Source organism: Gasterosteus aculeatus, chromosome 15 (assembly GCF_964276395.1).
Source record: "Gasterosteus aculeatus chromosome 15, fGasAcu3.hap1.1, whole genome shotgun sequence".
In the NCBI taxonomy this organism is placed as follows: Eukaryota; Metazoa; Chordata; class Actinopteri; order Perciformes; family Gasterosteidae; genus Gasterosteus; species Gasterosteus aculeatus.
The window spans coordinates 909236-929235 of record NC_135703.1 but is presented as its reverse complement, the minus strand read 5'-3'; the positions used below and the strand labels follow the sequence as shown (position 1 = coordinate 929235).

The following is a 20000-nucleotide window of genomic DNA, read 5'->3' as shown; positions in this document are numbered from 1 at the left end:
GGTGATGGACTGATCCACTTCCTGCAGCACTACACACACACACACACACACACACACACACACACACACACGCGCACACACACACAGTATATTGCTATAAAGTAAAAGGTTGCAGTGAATGATGGTTTTAGGACAATTTGACTGCAACACAAAAGAAGAAGAAGAAGAAGTTTAACGGAGCGGCGTGAAGGTCGTTTTTCTTCATTTAAAACCACGAATAAATAAATATCTGATCTAATATTCTGAATTTACGCTCATCAAAAACACGCAAACAAAAAACACGCCTCACGGCAACGTCGTCATGGCGGACGGGTGTTTTGAGGCCGTGAGTTCTGTGTTCTGTCCGTCGCCGCCAGGTAAACAGCAAGCGACCACATATGGAGTCTGAGATCAGGAATTCAGTAAGTTAAATGTAACTACGGATATTTTGTTCCAAACGAGCAGGAAGGACACGAAATACAGATTTACAAAAAGATTTCTGCTATGAAAAATATTCTCTCTGATTAAAGATGAGAAAATACATTTGAGTGACTTGGTTCAAAGCCAAGTGAAACACAGTGTGTGTGTGTCTGTGTGTCTGTGTGTGTGCGTGTGTGTGTGTGTGTGTGTATGTGTTTTGTGTGTGTCTGTGTGTGTGTGTGTTTGTGTGTCTGTGTGTCTGTGTGTGTGTGTGTGTCTGTGTGTGTGTGTGTTTGTGTGTCTGTGTGTCTGTGTGTGTGTGTGTGTGTGCGTGTGTGTGTCAATATTTGGACAGTTACCATGTAGCTCACCAGATGAGCCCAGCATCTGCTTCCTGGCAAGACTGGGAGAGAGTGACAGAATGTGTGTGTGTGTGTGTGTGTGTGTGTGTGTATACAGTATGTGTGTGTGTGTTTGCACTGCAGCTTCTCACCATAATGGACACAGTAAGTTGGATTTCTCTCTAATTACTCTCACTTAAGGTCTCCCTCCCTTTCTCCTTCCCTTTCTCTCGCCCATCCTTCCTTCTCCCTCCCTCCTTCCCTTTCTCTCGCCCATCCTTCCTTCTCCCTCCCTCCTTCCCTTTCTCTCGCCCATCCTTCCTCTCTTCCTTCCTTCCTCCTTCCCTCCTCCCCTTTCTCTCTCCCATCCTTCCCTTCCCCTTCCATCTCTTATGTTCTGTCATTCTAGGTTTGGTTTGGCTTTCATTTCTCTTATTTGTATCCGTCATAACTTCCTATTTTCCTCTTTAAACATTCCTCCTCCTCCTCCTCCTCCTCCTCCACCCATCAGTATCTGCTCCTCGTTACTCACCTCAACAAGAATAATCCTCCTCTTCACAATGAAATGAGACTATCAAATGAAATGAAATGAGATGTAAGAAGGTTAAGGCGTAGCTCGACTGCGCCGCATAATCCGCTTCTCACTTGACTTCAAAGGAGGTGGCGAGGAGCCGGCCTCCCTCCTCCTGCTTTCCATATCAAGCCTCTGCTGGAGGAGGAGGAGCAGGAGGAGGACACCCACAGCGCTAAAGAGGCTGGAATTGAAGCACGGGGATGAGTTTAACTTCTTATCTTATTAGGAGGGGGGGGGGGCACCACCTCCTCCTCCTCCTCTTCTGCCTCCCCCACAGTTGTTCCCCTCTCACATTCTGCTGAGATGGTCGACCCCTTTGACTCCCCCATCGTCTCTCTGCTGCTCTCATGACGAACGCACACGCGTGTATCTGGTCCTCTCGGTCTGAAGGGGCATCGCTTTGGATTCGGAGCAGTTTCCCTCTCGGCCTCTATTGTCTTCACATATCAAATTGGTCCTTTTTTAAAATGATTCATAACTGTCAATCATTGTCAATAGATGGATCATTTTCACTCTTCATGAGGAACTAAATGTTAAAAGGGAAATCACTATTGGGTGCCTGTAAACCGAAGGCTCCATGTATCAGTAGTAAATATATGTATTTATTCATGTAATGAAAAAGGAAGCCGGCTCCTGAAGGGTCCTCATGCAACGTAAAGTAGTTCCTCTTTGACGTCCATTTTCTCCACTTAGGTCGAGCAAAACGTGTCAATTTCCTCCTGTGACATGAAGTCTGTCTTTTCAAAGGAAACTACTTATTAGCTTTAGGGAACCGATGGTGGTTTGGCCTCAAGTAACCTCAAGAAAATACGTCACGGGAACGTCAGCAAAGCTCGTTCTTTGTTCCAAACTAAGTGGGTTTTATTGCCACGACGTAACTTCCTCTGAGGACCTGGAATCAACCTCCGGTTCTTCAGAGTGAAGACCAACCTTCATGAGCTAAAGCTGCATTCTGTGTAGTGACCAGCAGGGGGCGACTCCTCTGCTCCCATAGACGTCTATGAGGAAATGACTCTACTTCTCTGTAGTGACCAGCAGGGGGCGACTCCTCTGCTCCCATAGACGTCTATGAGGAAATGACTCTACTTCTCTGTAGTGACCAGCAGGGGGCGACTCCTCTGCTCCCATAGACGTCTATGAGGAAATGACTCTACTTCTCTGTAGTGACCAGCAGGGGGCGACTCCTCTGCTCCCATAGACGTCTATGAGGAAATGACTCTACTTCTCTGTAGTGACCAGCAGGGGGCGACTCCTCTGCTCCCATAGACGTCTATGAGGAAATGACTCTACTTCTCTGTAGTGACCAGCAGGGGGCGACTCCTCTGCTCCCATAGACGTCTATGAGGAAATGACTCTACTTCTCTGTAGTGACCAGCAGGGGGCGACTCCTCTGCTCCCATAGACGTCTATGAGGAAATGACTCTACTTCTCTGTAGTGACCAGCAGGGGGCGACTCCTCTGCTCCCATAGACGTCTATGAGGAAATGACTCTACTTCTCTGTAGTGACCAGCAGGGGGCGACTCCTCTGCTCCCATAGACGTCTATGAGGAAATGACTCTACTTCTCTGTAGTGACCAGCAGGGGGCGACTCCTCTGCTCCCATAGACGTCTATGAGGAAATGACTCTACTTCTCTGTAGTGACCAGCAGGGGGCGACTCCTCTGCTCCCATAGACGTCTATGAGGAAATGACTCTACTTCTCTGTAGTGACCAGCAGGGGGCGACTCCTCTGCTCCCATAGACGTCTATGAGGAAATGACTCTACTTCTCTGTAGTGACCAGCAGGGGGCGACTCCTCTGCTCCCATAGACGTCTATGAGGAAATGACTCTACTTCTCTGTAGTGACCAGCAGGGGGCGACTCCTCTGCTCCCATAGACGTCTATGAGGAAATGACTCTACTTCTCTGTAGTGACCAGCAGGGGGCGACTCCTCTGCTCCCATAGACGTCTATGAGGAAATGACTCTACTTCTCTCTTGATTTATTCCCTCAGTAAACATTGTAAACATGAGTTTATGTCTCAGTCTCTAGTTTCAAGTCTTCTTCAACACAACATGATGTTCATTTAGTGAATTATGCTTTAGGGCGGGGCTACGCGCGGATTGACAGGTCTCTAGTAGACCACAGAAGCGCTGAACTTCCTCTGTTGGGGTTTGAGGAAGTCACTGAGGTGCTGTTGCATTGTGGGAAGTGTAGGATCTGGAGGACGTCTCCGTCCTAATACGTCACATTAGATCAAATCTTTCGAACGTTCTTGCCGTGTTTCTTCTGGTGTTTGCGTGTTCTTTCTTTCTTAGAGTTGCTGTAGAACAAGTAAGACAGGCAAGAGACGCACAGACGCACACGACAGACACACAAAGAGAGAGAGAGGAGGGAGTTGAAGATGTGTGCAGACAGAGAGATATTTCATCGAAGTCTCTTATCAATCTTTAATTCTTTAATAACTTATTGAAAGAGACTCTGCGATCAATACTGCTCAGTGTTTAGGCGGTGTGTGTGTGTGTGTGTGTGTGTGTGTGTCTGTGTGTGTGTTTTGGTCACTTTTCATAACCTGCATGTGACGACTGGTCTGTTGATTTAACACTTATATCATCAGATTTACCCGATAAACTTATTTAACTTAATCTTTCTAAATGAAAACGGATCTTATTCTTTATATCTGAAAAGAATAAATAAAGTATCTTAAAAAATAATAAGAGTGTGTGTGTGTGATGGCATCTGTCACACAATGTACTGAGGCGATGAACACACACACACACACACACACACACACACACACACACTCCTGTTTCCCTTTTCTCCCCCTCTTTCAATTACTCTCTTTCTTTTCTCTCTCTCTTTCCTTCGGGGCGTTCTATATATGGGTCAATGGAACCCACACACACACACACACACACACACACACAGACACACACGCTCTGCGCCCCCCAGCGTGTGATGGCGGCGTGGTAAATTAAATGTGGAGCTATATGTTGCCACCATCCAGATGACAAATGATGTGTGGTAATCGTCTTAGCTCTGATACCAGCAGTAGCCCCTGGCAACGCCACACACACACACACACACACACACACACACTCTCCTCTGTCAGTGTGTGTGTTTTGTCCTGTGTTGTGACACCATGAACACGTGTCAGTCTGTTTATGAGTACGAGCATTTTCTTACATTAAACAATTCAAGTCATTTAATATTATTTTATGCCACAAAAACACAGAATGTGGTTCTGTGAACACAGTCGAGTCATGTCCGCACAACGTACCACAAGTCCATCATTTTTTCTCTCTGCGTGCGTCTGCCGTGTGTTCCCACCCGAGTGTGTGTTTGTGTACCGTCTTTGTTGTGTGTGTGTGTGTGTGTGTTATTAAACACACATGTATCTTCATGTGTATGTTAACATCAGTTTCTTATTTTATAAACCTCATTTTCCACATGTTTTGATGTGCATCCTTTACCCCTGATAAACCAGTTCATGCGTGTGCGTGCGTGCGTGCGTGCGTGCATGCGTGTGCGTGTGTGAAGGTGTAATAGCCGGTAGACGGAGCAGCAGCAGATAACAGCTTCCTTCAACTGTCCTCCTCCCTTAAAGACCACTCCTGTTTATTTACATTTAAATAACACTCATCCTCTTTCATCACTTGTCTGTCACCCCCCCCCCCCCCCTCTTTCTCCCCCTTTCTCCCTCTTGTGACAGCGGCTGTGTGTTTCTTCATCCTCCTCTTCATCTCTACCTCCCTGAGACTTCCCTCTTGTAAACACGAGTTTATGGTCTCAGTCTCTAGTCTCAAGTCTTCTTCAGCATGATGTTCATTTATTAGACTAGGATCCATGTAGAGTCAAACAGGGCGGGGCTACACGCTGATTGACAGGTGTCTATACGCCATCTCTACGTCCTCCGCAGTCCTCATATGGTGACTTTGTGTCCACAGGTTGTAAAGACGCCTTGATGGCGACTCAAGGCTCTTAATGGTGTTTTGTCAGATTGCTAGTTGCTGCCTTCTTCTGGACCAGCTTCCCCGTCCTTGTAGACGCCACCGTCCCCTGCTCGTCCTTTGTCCCTCTTTCTGCGTTCAGCCCCAGGAAGCCCTAAAATGTAATAAAAGAGAAGGCATTTTATGTGTTATATATAAAGAATATTTGCACTGCTGAACCCTTATGAAATTAAAATACCTGTTTTCTCATCATATGACCGATGTGTCATATGATGAGGTCTCATCGAACATTCGCCCCTCTGTAAGAGTCCAGCATTTTCACATAAGTCTAATTAGATTTCACAACATGAATAAAAGGATCATATCTTATGTGGGACCATTGAATTAACAAAATGAAATGAACATAACCTTAGCAAATGCTGTAGCCGAAGCTAACATAGCGTCAACGTTAGCCAAATGTATACGACCAAGCTAACGTTGGCTAACCTTACTTTGCTCGTTGATTCAGTTGCCTGCAAATAAAATTGGGTGTCAATGAAAATGAAATAACTCGCTGGTAACGATATTAAAGTTGTCACTCCAGAGAGTAACGTTAGCTCAAGTTAGCTGGAAGCGGCACGCGCGCTGGACACATCCGGTTAGCAACAAGTCACGCTATCGGCAGAAATCAATACAACGCTTTATTGCCAGATATATTACACAAAGAGGAATTTCACTGTGTGAATTGGTGAAATGTTTAAATAAAATAAAAGTCTCTGAATGTGCTAAATAAGAAGTAAACACTTGATGCGATGGGATTATTTGATCCAAGTAGTGGTCGTATGGAGCCAAATCCACGTCAAAGGTTTAAGTTTTGTTGTTGAACATTGAAAAATACAATAATGTATTCAAGTGGACGAAAAATATTTTGGGATGAATATAGTTTTGACTCAGCTCTATATCTTTTTTGAATAAAATATATTTTTTCAGTCTTCACTTATATACATTTTTTGAGATTGAAATCTTATATTTTCAGATTCAAAACGTATATGTTCAGATTCAGATCCTTTTTTTAGCGTTCGGATCTTTTTTTTTCACATTCAGTCTTTTGACCCTGATGTGGCGTCGGGGGCGGGGCCACAACTGGAACCCTGATTTAAAACATCCAAACACCAGGTGACGTCACCATGACAACGAGTGAAGTGGGCAGAGAGATGGTGGATAACGGGAGGAGGAGAGGAACTACAGAGACAAATGGACCGAGACGAGAGAGGGAGGGAGGGAGAGCGGGGGAGAGGGAGGGAGGGAGAGCGAGGGGGAGGGAGGGAGGGAGAGGGAGGGAGAGAGAGCGAGGGAGAGCGAGGGAGAGGGAGGGAGGGAGAGCGAGGGGGAGGGAGGGAGGGAGAGGGAGGGAGAGAGAGCGAGGGAGAGCGAGGGGGAGGGAGGGAGGGAGAGGGAGGGAGAGAGAGCGAGGGAGAGCGAGGGAGGGAGAGCGAGGGGGAGGGAGGGAGGGAGAGGGAGGGAGAGAGAGCGAGGGAGAGCGAGGGGGAGGGAGGGAGGGAGAGGGAGGGAGAGAGAGCGAGGGAGAGCGAGGGGGAGGGAGGGAGGGAGAGGGAGGGAGAGAGAGCGAGGGAGAGCGAGGGAGAGGGAGGGAGGGAGAGCGAGGGGGAGGGAGGGAGGGAGAGGGAGGGAGAGAGAGCGAGGGAGAGCGAGGGGGAGGGAGGGAGAGAGAGCGAGGGAGAGGGAGGGAGAGGGAGGGAGGGAGAGCGAGGGGGAGGGAGGGAGGGAGAGGGAGGGAGAGAGAGCGAGGGAGAGCGAGGGGGAGGGAGGGAGGGAGAGGGAGGGAGAGAGAGCGAGGGAGAGCGAGGGAGGGAGAGCGAGGGGGAGGGAGGGAGAGGGAGGGAGAGAGAGGGGGAGGGAGGGAGGGAGAGCGAGGGAGAGATGTAGTGAGTCTCTAGTGTCAAATGAAGAGATAAGAAACTCAACCTCTCTCCACCTCAATGTTTCGCTCCACAGACAATATGAGTGGGGATCCCACTGGGGGCCTTAATCCATATACTCTCTCTGCTGGTTGAATGAGATGATGGTTTCTGTCACTGGTCAAACTGGGGAGACGGACTGTTACTGGTGGAGTGTGACTCATGTACAAAAGCCCTTAATATCTCCTCATCCACTACGTCTCAGAAGCTTCAGAGCTCCTCCTGCTTCTTCAGGTGATGCCTTTATTCTGCCAAGATTAAATATTTAATTAATCTCCAAACCGGTTTGAATCATTTTGGACAAAATAAAACATTTGAGATCATAAATCACATTAAAATATTAAAAAAAACTATCTTGGCTCATTTTATCTCCCTTAAATCTTCCCTTCTTACATTATCAAGTCAGGCCTGGTTGGGACGGTGGACCAGTTGGACCAGTGGAACCAACCAGTAGCCGAGAACCCGTTGGTCTGAATGGTGGCAGAGAGACTTTCCATCTGTCAGCGTGTCCGGCATTTCCTCTGGTGCGCGTGTGTGAGTGTGTGTGTGTGCGTGTGTGTGTGCGTGTGTGTGTGTCTGTGTGTGTGTCTCTGTGTGTGTGTGTGTGTGTGTGTTGGAGCAGAGCTAGCCATGCACACCCCCCTTCATACAGCACAGAACAGTAGAAAGCAGTCAGTGTGTTATTAACGGGTTACCTCAACGTCTCACTGTAAATGGTGAATAATGGCTCCTGCTGAGGCGGAGGAGGTGGAGGAGGTGGAGGAGGAGGAGGAGGAGGAGGAGGTGGAGGAGGCACACTGCAGTTAGCGTCATCACATCACCTCCTCGACTCTGAACTGATCTGGGAGCTGTGGCACTCGGCACACTTGTTTCCTGGCGTTTGTAGGAAGTGGACGTCGCCATGGTGACGTCACCTGTTGCTGCGTGGGAGGGTGACATCACCATGGTGACGTCACCCGTCGCCATGGTGACGTCACCCGTTGTGTGGGAGCGTTGGGTTTTGGGGTTCTGACCAGCGGCGTCTTGGCTTCTTCATTGTTGAGTCGGTGGCTCGAGCCTCTCGTTGATGTCGAATGTTACCGGCTGAAGATGTGTTCGCGCTCCTCCCAGCATCTCCCACGCTTTCCTCCCCTGCTGGAGGTTTTCTATTGAGACGGTCCAACGCGTGTCCTCCTGTCTTCTCCCTCCTGCTGTGGACGAGCTGTGGTCTCCTCCTCGGTTCACGTGACCAACAGACATGGATTTGTACTTCTCTCCACTTTAACACAATGTGATTTCTACAGCTCCTTCAGCATGAGGGGGAGGGAGGGGGAGGGAGGGGGGGACAGCAAGCGCACTCTCCCTCTCTGTCACTCGGTGTGTTAAAGGAACAGACAGCGTCTCTCTAGAGAACCACTTCAGGGCCGAGAACACACACACACACACACACACACACAATGGGACAGTGGAGGAGTTCCCGTGCTGCCATGGAAAAACCATCGCCGTGTGTTTCTGTGATCCTGTGTGTGTGTGTGTGCGTCTGTGTGCGTCTGTGTGTGTGTCATGTGCTCGTACCCTGGTGAGAAAGTCTTGTGATCAGAGGAACCTCCCTCTCTCCTTCATCATGACGAGGAGGAGGAGGAGGAGGCAGGTTTCGTTGGAATGTTGGTTTGAACTTTAACATGCAGACGTTTGCAGATGTTTCACCTCCGTCTGGAGGACGCAGCACGCGGCTCATCCTCTTATTGCAGTTAATTGTCTGCTAATTGTGCACTTCTCTCTCTTTGTGTTTGCATGTTGAGGAGGACGTTAGTAATGTGATGAATAAGTCCTGTTTATTTATGTTCTAGTCATCTGTTGGTCAGATTCATGGTCACATGACGCTTGGTCAGATGAACCCATCGTGGCTCCATAGTTACCAAATGAAATGTGTTCATGACAGCGTGATGCGTTCAAGGGCAGACAGAAAGATGACAACCCGCTGGTCATCTGCTGGGCTTTGGGGTTCAGAACCGGAGGTTCTTCGCGTCGGCCCACTGGGTCCTCGTGAAGACGCACGCCTCACAAACTCAAATCAAACAAACGGGAGGAAATGAGTCTGTACTCATGAAAGTACTACTGACACACACACACACACACACACACACACACACACACACACACACACACACACACACACACACACACACACACACACACTCACCTCGCCCTCCAGGCCCACACTTGTCCTGCGTCTCTTTGTCCTTTAGGCGTCTAATTGGGAGCCTGTTTAGAAAGGAAAGGTGTTAAGTAGGTGAAGAATTCCCATAATGCTCTGTTATGGGGGGGGGGGGGGGGGTCACACCATGTGGACTAATTGGTTCCTCTTAGTGGACTGAAGAGAGGGAGAGGGGCACTTAAGGCATTTAGTGGGAAGAGCAGCATTGTGGGCAGTTATGTAAGTGTGTGCGTGTGTGTGTGTGTGTGTGTGTGTGTGTGTTGTTTACATTATTAGCTGTTCTCTGGAACATGACATCAGTGTGTGCGTGTTGTTTGTGTCGTTGTGTGTTGTTTTCTCGGTGCATTCCGTGTTGGGACGTCCCTTTAAGACACACAAGTAACAAGTAGTAATAATACATTTCGTTCATGGACACGGAGAGCCGTGTTTGTTCACGTGTGCGTCTCAACATGCGTGTGTCAGAGGTCAGCTCGTCCCTCCCTCTCTCCTTGTGTGTGTCTGTGTGCGATATTCTTCTGCCTTCCACATCAGGCCAATTTAATTAGAAGCCTTTCAACAGAACCAATTAGCGGCTACGCTGCTGCAGCTGAGGGGGGGCCGGGGGGCCGGGGGGGGTTTGTCTAACAGCTTGATTCCCACTTTTCTTATTTTAAATACTAAAACACACTAATGGAATTTGAGGGTGTCCGGATGCTAGAGGAGACAGTTTTTTTGGGGGGGGGACAGAGAATTGTCTCTCGAGGGTCCGTTTGAATTCCCTCCTTTTTAATTACGGCGCTCCGACTCAACGTGTATTTAATGAGCAGATCCCCGGTGGGCCGGTCACAGGTGGTCCAGGTGGAATCAGGCGACGCCGCGAGGAGTTCAGGGACGCCGGGAGAAAAGAGCTGTCGGTCAGCGCGCCCCCGTCGTTTGGGTTTAACCCGCCGTGATTGGCTGCCGCGGCCGCTCAGCCGACACGCCGGCCCGGTGGAAAACATGATGCAGTGTAGTCATTTGGTGAGCACGCACACACGCACACACGCACACACACACACACGCACACACACACACACACACACACACACTCTGCAGTAAATGTACACACATTTGTAGCTGGTTATTTCTAATTCTACATGTGCATTAACAAGTTTGTGTCTCCTCACACACACTTCAGAAGCACGCACACAGACACACACAGACACACACACACACAGACACACACAGACACACACTGCTGTGATTAGCTTTGGCAGCACAAGGCCATCCAGCGCTCTCAGATATAACCGCTTCCCTTTGATAAACATGAGAGCTCACACACCGTCTGCAGCCACACACACAGACACGCACACACACGCACACACACACACACACAGTCCTTTGGTCAGCGTACAATATGATGGAGTTTGAAGCCTGCAGAATATTTGATATGCTGATAAGTCTTAAGAAGGGTGAGATTTGCATTCGGCTCACAGTCACATGTGGTCACTACATTTTTAATCAGGAAGCCTGAGAAATTAATTTGTTTTTAGTGGAAGGAGGTGGAGGAGGAGGTGGAGGAGGAGGTGGAGGAGGTGGAGGAGGAGGAGGAGGAGGAAAGACGATGCTCCTCTTTTTTTCGTTCCATTACAGCATTTTGTCTGTGAAGCTGAGTGTGTGTGTGTTATAGTGTGTGTGTGTGTGTTATAGTGTGTGTGTGTGTGTGTGTGTGTGTGTTATAGTGTGTGTGTGTGTGTGCGTGTGTGTGTGTGTGTTATAGTGTGCGTGTGTGTGTGCGTGTTATAGTGTGTGTGTGTGTGTGTGTGTGTGCGTGTGTGTGTGTGTGTTATAGTGTGTGTGTGTGTGTGTGTGTGTGTGCCTACATGCAGTTCATACCACTTTCCTGCAGCTACTGTTTATTAGATTAAACCTCTTGAATTAAACGTGTTTTGTTGCCTCATTAAAACGACACCTCGTTGTTTCGATGAAGCCTTTTAATGAAGGTAAAACGCTTTTAGCGGCTTGTTTCTTTTCCCGCTCGTGTTTTGTGTTTTTTCTTTATTTATATTCCGTCTCCTTCTTCTATTGGCTTTAGTGTCACAGCTCCTGTGTGTGAGGCGTAGTCATGGTTACGGGGTCATGACCTCACACCTGGAGGAGCCGCTTCCTTCGCGTCGGAAGATGTCGCAAAACATCCAGGGTGTGTGTGTGTGTGTGTGTGTGAGACCTTGTGGCAACACACACACACACACACACACACACGCACACACACACACACACACACGCAGTATCTCTGGGGATCAGGTCGTTATTTAGGGGGGACTCGTGTCCTCGGTGGACGCGCGCTGGTTTCTCATCAGACTGAATGAGACGTCCCCTCTCGTCTCATGACGTCCAACGTGGAAGAATGTGGACAACACGTTTTATCACACGCTACATGATCGACTGTGGATTATCCACGTGGACACACACACACACTGTGATACACACACACACACACTGTGATACACACACACACACACTGTGATACACACACACACACACACTGTGATACACACACACACACACACTGTGATACACACACACACTGTGATACACACACACACACACTGTGATACACACACACACACACTGTGATACACACACACACACACACTGTGATACACACACACACTGTGATACACACACACACACACTATGATATACACACATACTAACACACACTCACACTATGATACACACAAACACACACTGTGATACACACACACACACTGTGATACACGCACACACTGTGATACACACACACACTGTGATACACGCACACACTGTGATACACACACACACACACTATGATATACACACACACTAACACACACTCACACTATGATACACACACACTGTGATACACACACACACACTGTGATACACGCACACACTGTGATACACACACACACACACTATTATATACACGCACACTAACACACACTCACACTATGATACACACACACACACACACTAACACACAGACACACTATGACACACACTAACACACGTTTACACACACAATGACACACACACACACACACTATGACAAAGCAGCCATGACAGAAATTGGGCAGCAGGTTAATAACTACTGCTCATCCTCACAGTGCCCAGGGCCCCACACACACACACACACACACACACACACACACACACACACACAGACACACACACACACACACACACACACACACACACACACACACACACACAGACACACACACACCAGAGTCACAGACATCATGTCCTGCAGATGATGAAGTGTTGGGTCTTGGTAGTGAGTCAGTGTGTGTCAAGGATGTCCAGCTGTGTGCTGTTAGATTAAGACACACACACACACACACAAACGTACGTGCACACACACACACACACATACACACACACACACACATACACACACACACACGTACGCGCACATACACGCACACACACACACACACACACACTCTTGTTTTCACCTCTCAGCTGTTGAGTTCCAGTGAGAGACATAATTTACCTTCACATGAAACCAGAACCAGAGGTCAGAGGTCAGCAAGGAGATGGAGGAGGGCTCTTCAGGAGGAGCAGGGTGAGGAGGAGATGGAGGAGGGTGAGGAGGAGATGGAGGAGGGTTCATTAGGAGGAGCACGGTGAGGAGGAGATGGAGGAGGGCTCTTCAGGAGGAGCAGGGTGAGGAGGAGATGGAGGAGGGTTCATTAGGAGGAGCAGGGTGAGGAGGAGATGGAGGACGGCTCTTCAGGAGGAGCAGGGTGAGGAGGAGATGGAGGTAAGCTTTTCAGGAGGAGGGTGAGGAGGAGATGGAGGAGGACTCTTCAGGAGGAGGTGAGGAGGAGATGGAGGAGGGCTCTTCAGGAGGAGGGTGAGGAGGAGATGGAGGTGGGCTTTTCAGGAGGAGGGTGAGGAGGAGATGGAGGAGGACTCTTCAGGAGGAGGTGAGGAGGAGATGGAGGAGGGCTCTTCAGGAGGAGGTTGAGGAGGAGATGGAGGTGGGCTTTTCAGGAGGAGGGTGAGGAGGAGATGGAGGAGGGCTCTTCAGGAGGAGCAGGGTGAGGAGGAGATGGAGGTGGGCTTTTCAGGAGGAGGGTGAGGAGGAGATGGAGGAGGACTCTTCAGGAGGAGGTGAGGAGGAGATGGAGGAGGGCTCTTCAGGAGGAGCAGGGTGAGGAGGAGATGGAGGAGGGTGAGGAGGAGATGGAGGAGGGTTCATTAGGAGGAGCTGGGTGAGGAGGAGATGGAGGAGGGTTCATTAGGAGGAGGGTGAGGAGGAGATGGAGGAGGGCTCTTCAGGAGGAGCAGGGTGAGGAGGAGATGGAGGAGGGTTCATTAGGAGGAGCAGGGTGAGGAGGAGATGGAGGACGGCTCTTCAGGAGGAGCAGGGTGAGGAGGAGATGGAGGTGGGCTTTTCAGGAGGAGGGTGAGGAGGAGATGGAGGAGGACTCTTCAGGAGGAGGTGAGGAGGAGATGGAGGAGGGCTCTTCAGGAGGAGGGTGAGGAGGAGATGGAGGTGGGCTTTTCAGGAGGAGGGTGAGGAGGAGATGGAGGAGGACTCTTCAGGAGGAGGTGAGGAGGAGATGGAGGAGGGCTCTTCAGGAGGAGGTTGAGGAAGAGATGGAGGTGGGCTTTTCAGGAGGAGGGTGAGGAGGAGATGGAGGAGGGCTCTTCAGGAGGAGCAGGGTGAGGAGGAGATGGAGGTGGGCTTTTCAGGAGGAGGGTGAGGAGGAGATGGAGGAGGACTCTTCAGGAGGAGGTGAGGAGGAGATGGAGGAGGGCTCTTCAGGAGGAGCAGGGTGAGGAGGAGATGGAGGAGGACTCTTCAGGAGGAGGTGAGGAGGAGATGGAGGAGGGCTCTTCAGGAGGAGCAGGGTGAGGAGGAGATGGAGGAGGGTGAGGAGGAGATGGAGGAGGGTTCATTAGGAGGAGCTGGGTGAGGAGGAGATAGAGGAGGGTTCATTAGGAGGAGGGTGAGGAGGAGATGGAGGATGGCTCTTCAGGAGGAGCAGGGTGAGGAGGAGATGGAGGAGGGTTCATTAGGAGGAGCAGGGTGAGGAGGAGATGGAGGACGGCTCTTCAGGAGGAGCAGGGTGAGGAGGAGATGGAGGTGGGCTTTTTAGGAGGAGGGTGAGGAGGAGATGGAGGAGGACTCTTCAGGAGGAGGTGAGGAGGAGATGGAGGAGGGCTCTTAAGGAGGAGGGTGAGGAGGAGATGGAGGTGGGCTTTTCAGGAGGAGGGTGAGGAGGAGATGGAGGAGGACTCTTCAGGAGGAGGTGAGGAGGAGATGGAGGAGGGCTCTTCAGGAGGAGGTTGAGGAAGAGATGGAGGTGGGCTTTTCAGGAGGAGGGTGAGGAGGAGATGGAGGAGGGCTCTTCAGGAGGAGCAGGGTGAGGAGGAGATGGAGGTGGGCTTTTCAGGAGGAGGGTGAGGAGGAGATGGAGGAGGACTCTTCAGGAGGAGGTGAGGAGGAGATGGAGGAGGGCTCTTCAGGAGGAGCAGGGTGAGGAGGAGATGGAGGAGGACTCTTCAGGAGGAGGTGAGGAGGAGATGGAGGAGGACTCTTCAGGAGGAGGTGAGGAGGAGATGGAGGAGGGCTCTTCAGGAGGAGCAGGGTGAGGAGGAGATGGAGGAGGGTGAGGAGGAGATGGAGGAGGGTTCATTAGGAGGAGCTGGGTGAGGAGGAGATGGAGGAGGGTTCATTAGGAGGAGGGTGAGGAGGAGATGGAGGAGGGCTCTTCAGGAGGAGCAGGGTGAGGAGGAGATGGAGGAGGGTTCATTAGGAGGAGCAGGGTGAGGAGGAGATGGAGGACGGCTCTTCGGGAGGAGCAGGGTGAGGAGGAGATGGAGGTGGGCTTTTTAGGAGGAGGGTGAGGAGGAGATGGAGGAGGACTCTTCAGGAGTGTCACGTATTGCCTCCACTGGAAAAGACCCAAACGCAGATTTGTTAGTCACCATGTATTTTATTCGTGAAAAGGAGGCACCGGACTAGGAGGTGACGGGGTGGTGACGGCGGTCCCGGATTCCAGAGGTGGGGGAAAAACAGTGAGCGGGATTCCCGGGGAGGTGCGTGGGCCATGCGGCCCGTTCAGGTGCCTGGGTGAAAAGAGGAAGACAGGACACTGGTTAGTTTTAGAACAGCGGCCTCTGACTTCTTGCTGTTCTTCGACCTGAGTTATCGGTCTGACTCACAAACAAGACTAACAATCCGGCGGGGAAGAGGCTTCGGGGCCGCTCCTAAATACCTCCCCTGATTGGAAGGCAGCAACAGGTGGGTGATTGTGGATGAGACGCAGCTGGGCCCTGCTCTCACCTCCGTGCTGACGTCCGGCCCCCTCGAGTGCTGGTTGGTGCCAACACACCGACGCCTCCTGAGGGTGGCGACCTGACAGTACCCCCTCTCCGACGGGTGTCTCCAGACACCCCACCAGGCCTGTCTGGCCGACGGCGATGGTAGTCCCTCACCATGACGGCGTCCAGGATCTGGCGGCGGGGAATCCAGCACCGCTCCTCTGGACCAAAACCCTCCCAATCCACTAGGTATTGGGTTCCCCGGCCCCGGCGTCTGGAGTCCAGAATCCTACGCACTGTGTAAGCCGGAGCACCGTCAATGATCCGTGGTGGGGGGGGTCGCGGGGGAGGGGGCAGGAGGGGACTGAGGAGGACCGGTTTAAGACGGGACACGTGGAAAGTGGGGTGAACACGAAGGGACCTAGGTAACTTCAATCGGACCGCAACCGGGTTGATGACCCCTTCAATTACGAACGGGCCAATGAATCTCTGAGACAGTTTTCTAGACTCAGTCCTCAGTGGAAGGTCTTTAGTGGACAGCCAGACCTTGTCACCTACTTTGTAGGTCGGGGCGGCCGTCCGGTGGCGGTTGGCATGCCGTTGGTAATGCTCAGAGGAGCGGAGCAAGGCCGCGCGGACTCGATGCCAGGTTCGGTGACAGCGACGGATGTGACTGTGTACGGAGGGCACGGCGATGTCTCTCTCCTGGGATGGGAAAAGGGGAGGTTGATAGCCGTACAAACATTGAAAAGGGGACATACCTGTTGCGGAAGAGGGCAAGGTGTTGTGCGCATATTCTGCCCAGTAGATTTGGGAGGCCCAGGACCCGGGATTAGCAGACACTAGACATCGAAGAGATATCTCCAGTTTCTGGTTAGCTCTCTCTGCCTGACCATTGGTCTGTGGATGGTATCCCGAGCACAGACTGACTGTGGCCCCAATGGCCCTACAGAAGGCTCTCCAGACAGCCGAGGAAAATTGGGGCCCCCGGTCCGAGACCAGGTCACAAGGCAACCCATGTATGCGAAACACCTCCTTGACAAGGATAGAGGCCGTCTCCTTTGCTGACGGGAGCTTGGGGAGTGGAACGAAATGGGCATACTTGCTGAAACGATCAACCACGGTGAGTACAACTGTGTTACCTTCTGACGGGGGTAGTCCGGTCACGAAGTCCAGTGCCACATGAGACCATGGGCGTCGTGGTATGGGCAGGGGGCGTAAAAATCCGGCGCTAGGTCTATTAGATACCTTATTTTGTGCGCACACTTGGCAAGCTGCGACGTATCCCTTTGTGTCGTCAGCCATGGTTGGCCACCAGAACCGTCTCCTTAGAAATGCCATGGTCCGAGCCACTCCGGGATGGCACGTCAGCCTTGAGCCATGAGCCCACTGCAGGACATTAGTTCTCACATTATCTGGCACAAATAGCCGGCCCGGAGGCCCATTACCTGGCCCCGGGTTGACTCTGAGGGCAGAGGTTACCTCGTCTTCTATTCTCCACAGGGCTGCCCCGACCAAGCAGTGTTTGGGGACGATGGTGTCCGGCTCTCGCCCCTCCTCCTCTCTGGAAAACACTCTAGATAGGGCGTCTGGTTTGGTGTTACGTGATCCAGGTCTGTAAGTCAGGGAGAAGGAAAAACGTCCAAAAAACAGGGCCCACCTGGCTTGACGTGAGTTGAGGCGTTTCGCTGACCGGATGTACTCGAGATTCTTATGGTCTGTCCAAACCACAAACGGTAGTTCCGCACCCTCCAACCAATGACGCCATTCCTCCAGGGCGACCTTGACGGCCAGTAGCTCACGGTTGCCCACATCGTAATTGCGCTCGGCCGGGGACAACCGACGCGACAAGTAAGCACAGGGGTGGAGCTTACCGTCCGTCGCGGTGCGTTGGGATAACACCGCTCCCAGCCCCACGTCAGAGGCATCCACCTCGACAACAAACTGCCGGCACGGATCAGGTTGGGCAAGGATGGGAGCAGACGTGAACCGCCTCTTGAGTTCCCCAAACGCCCCCTCTGCTTCTGGGGTCCACACGTAGGGTTTGCTACAGGAGGTAAGTGCAGTAAGGGGAGCGGCGACACTACTGTAATCCCGAATAAACCGTCGGTAAAAGTTAGCAAACCCTAAGAACCTCTGAAGTTGCTTTCTCGTGTCGGGCCTAGGCCATCCAAGTACTGCCTCCACCTTAGCTGGATCCATCCTCACCTGTCCCTCAGAAATGACGTAGCCCAGGAATGAAACAGTGTCGGCATGAAATTCACATTTCTCCGCTTTGGCATATAATTTGTTCTCCAGGAGACGTTGTAGCACCAGGCGGACATGTTGAATGTGTTCGGTGGGGTCTCTAGAAAATATGAGGATGTCATCAAGATACACAAATACGAAACGTCCCAACATGTCTCTGAGCACGTCGTTAACCAGCCCCTGAAATACCGCTGGGGCATTAGTCAATCCAAACGGCATGACTTGATATTCAAAATGCCCCAACGGTGTGTTAAATCCTGTCAACCACTCGTCTCCCTTACGAATTCTCACCAAGTGGTATGCATTACGCAAGTCTAACTTAGTGAAGATTGTGGACCCTTGAAGTGCATCAAAGGCCTCGTTCATGAGTGGTAACGGATACTTATTCTTGATGGTTATCTCGTTTAAACCGCGATAGTCAATACATGGCCGGAGGGAACCGTCCTTCTTGGTGACAAAAAAAAAACCTGCTCCCAATGGAGACGAAGAGGGACGGATGAGCTCGGCGGCGAGCGACTCCTTAATGTATTTCTCCATGGCTACCCGTTCCGGTTTAGAGATGCTGTACAGACGACTACTGGGGAACGTGGAACCAGACTTTAATTCAATCGCGCAGTCGTACGGGCGGTGAGGTGGAAGTGATGAGGCCCGATTCTTACTGAAAACCTCCCCCAGGTCATGGTAGTCAGTGGGGACGAGGGATAGGTCAGCCGCGCATTGGGTGGATCCCTGGCTGTTCTCTAGTCTCGGACTTGCAGACCGCAGGCAATGAGCATGACAAAACTTACTCCAGTTGGTTATCCTAGCCTCTGGCCAGTCGATTACCGGATTGTGTTTAACCAACCACGTAAGTCCTAGAACGATCGGAATCTTAGGGGAGGAAATAATTAACAGGCTGATCTCTTCCTGGTGGTTACCTGAAATAAATAGCTTAACGGGCTCGGTTCGGCTGGTGATCCTGGCCAGCAGCCTGCCGTCAAGAGTAGCAGCCTCAACCGCCCCCTCCAGAGGAGTGGTGTTGAGGCCCAGTTGTCTCACCACATCAGCATCAATAAAACTGTCGTCTGCCCCAGAATCGATTAAAACTTGAAATCGAAAAGACTGACCTTTTGTTGAGAGCGTGGCGTGCAGTGGTGCTCTGGGCCGGGGGTTGGGAGATATGGGTACTTGGCTCGCTAGTATTCTCTCCACATCTAGCGAGCCCTCCTGTTTGATGAGCGCCGAGGACAGGAGGAACGGTAGTGTCCTTGTAGCCCGCAGAAAAGACAGCTGTTGTTGTCAAACCGGCGCCGCCGCTCCTCTTCGTCAAGGTGATATCGGCCTAGTTGCATGGGCTCATGCTCGGGCCTCTCTTCATTGTTGGTCCCCGCTGGTGATCTGGCGTTGTACCTGGGAGGTCCCCCTCCAACAGAATATGAGGTTGCTACCCTTCGGGGGAGGGGTGACTCGCTGCGCCTCCTTTCTCTCTGTCGCTCCCGGCATCGGTTATCTACCCGAATCGCCAATTGAACCAGATCCTCTAAAGTCTCTGGTTCAGGGTATGAAACCAATTCGTCCTTGATCTGGCTACTTAATCCGTTATAAAAAACAGATTCTAAGGCCTCATCGTTCCATCCGCTTTCAACGGCTAGCGTCCGGAACTCAATGGCGTAGTCTGCGACGCCTCGGGTACCTTGCCGCAGCGCGTGTAGTCTCTTGGATGCGTCTCTACCACGCACTGGGTGGTCAAATAATTTACGCATCTCTGAGGTGAACATTGGGTAGGTACTTGCCACATTACTCTGTGTCTCCCATACCGCTGAGGCCCACTCTAAGGCTTTTCCACGTAGCAGTCCAATCACAAAAGCAATCTTTGACCCGTCCGTGGCGAATGAAGTTGGTTGTTGGTCGAAGACCAACCCACATTGTAGTAGGAAGGCTCGACAGCTGCCGAGGTCGCCATCGTACCTCTCCGGGGTAGGAACCTGTGGCTCCCGATGGTAGGGAGGGACTGGCACTGGCGGTGTTTGAGCAGGATCTGGAGCCGGAGCCGGAGGACCAACCGGGGCGCTGAGTCGGTGTTGTATCCCGGCGAC

At 51.2% G+C, this 20000-nt stretch overlaps 1 protein-coding gene and 2 long non-coding RNA genes across 5 annotated transcripts in view; 1 reads left to right on the top strand and 2 right to left on the bottom strand.

Annotated features, from left to right (window-relative positions):
* npas3 (neuronal PAS domain protein 3) overlaps positions 1-20000 on the top strand; it is a 136753-nt gene that overhangs the window by 12245 nt on the left and 104508 nt on the right. The gene's annotated exons all lie outside the window — the stretch shown is intronic.
* Positions 4881-8472, bottom strand: LOC144388412 (uncharacterized). Its single transcript, XR_013452775.1, has 2 exons — positions 7898-8472; positions 4881-5398 (listed from the first exon to the last, which is right to left on the bottom strand). It is a non-coding gene; the product is annotated as an uncharacterized LOC144388412 (long non-coding RNA).
* On the bottom strand, positions 15331-16025 carry LOC144388337 (uncharacterized). Its single transcript, XR_013452663.1, has 2 exons — positions 15580-16025; positions 15331-15483 (listed from the first exon to the last, which is right to left on the bottom strand). It is a non-coding gene; the product is annotated as an uncharacterized LOC144388337 (long non-coding RNA).